The sequence below is a fragment of the Gobius niger genome (genome assembly GCF_951799975.1).
Source record: "Gobius niger genome assembly, chromosome: 9".
NCBI classification, from domain to species: domain Eukaryota; kingdom Metazoa; phylum Chordata; class Actinopteri; order Gobiiformes; family Gobiidae; genus Gobius; species Gobius niger.
In genome coordinates this window covers 23,854,144-23,854,699 of record NC_136860.1, presented here as the reverse complement: position 1 = coordinate 23,854,699, position 556 = coordinate 23,854,144, and positions in this window count along the sequence as shown.

The following is a 556-nucleotide window of genomic DNA, read 5'->3' as shown; positions in this document are numbered from 1 at the left end:
ATTAAAAATCATGTGGAAAGAGACAACATGTTAACTATCACAGTTACGGAGAAGTGGTTGTGCTGGTGCATCTGTTGCTTCAGAGTCTGCTGTTTTTTTCCCCACTTAAGACCTAAAACTACAGATGAGCTTTAAGCAGTGCATGAAATAAAGTGCAGGATACTTCTAGCCATAATACTTTCTCAGACATAAATGACGTAATCTCACTGTTGACAAAATAAACCCTTCAACAAAGAAACCACTAAATGCCAAGAGGTTACATTCTTGTTAAAGAGACGGTGATGTCCAGAGTGTTGCAACCTAGACTGTAATGTCCTGTTAAATTGAACAGTTCTGTGTACTAAAATGGTTTTAAATGCCAAGAGTTCATGTTCATGTTCATTAAAAATTCACAAATATGTTTTCTAATTTGTATTGTTATTCAATCGGATCAGATATTGATTTAAACCCTATAATGGAAGTAAAAATGACACACATATAAATACTACACAATAACTGCTCAACTTTGCTTCACTATGCATTTTAAATAGACATTTATGGACCTGTTCAAGTGGAA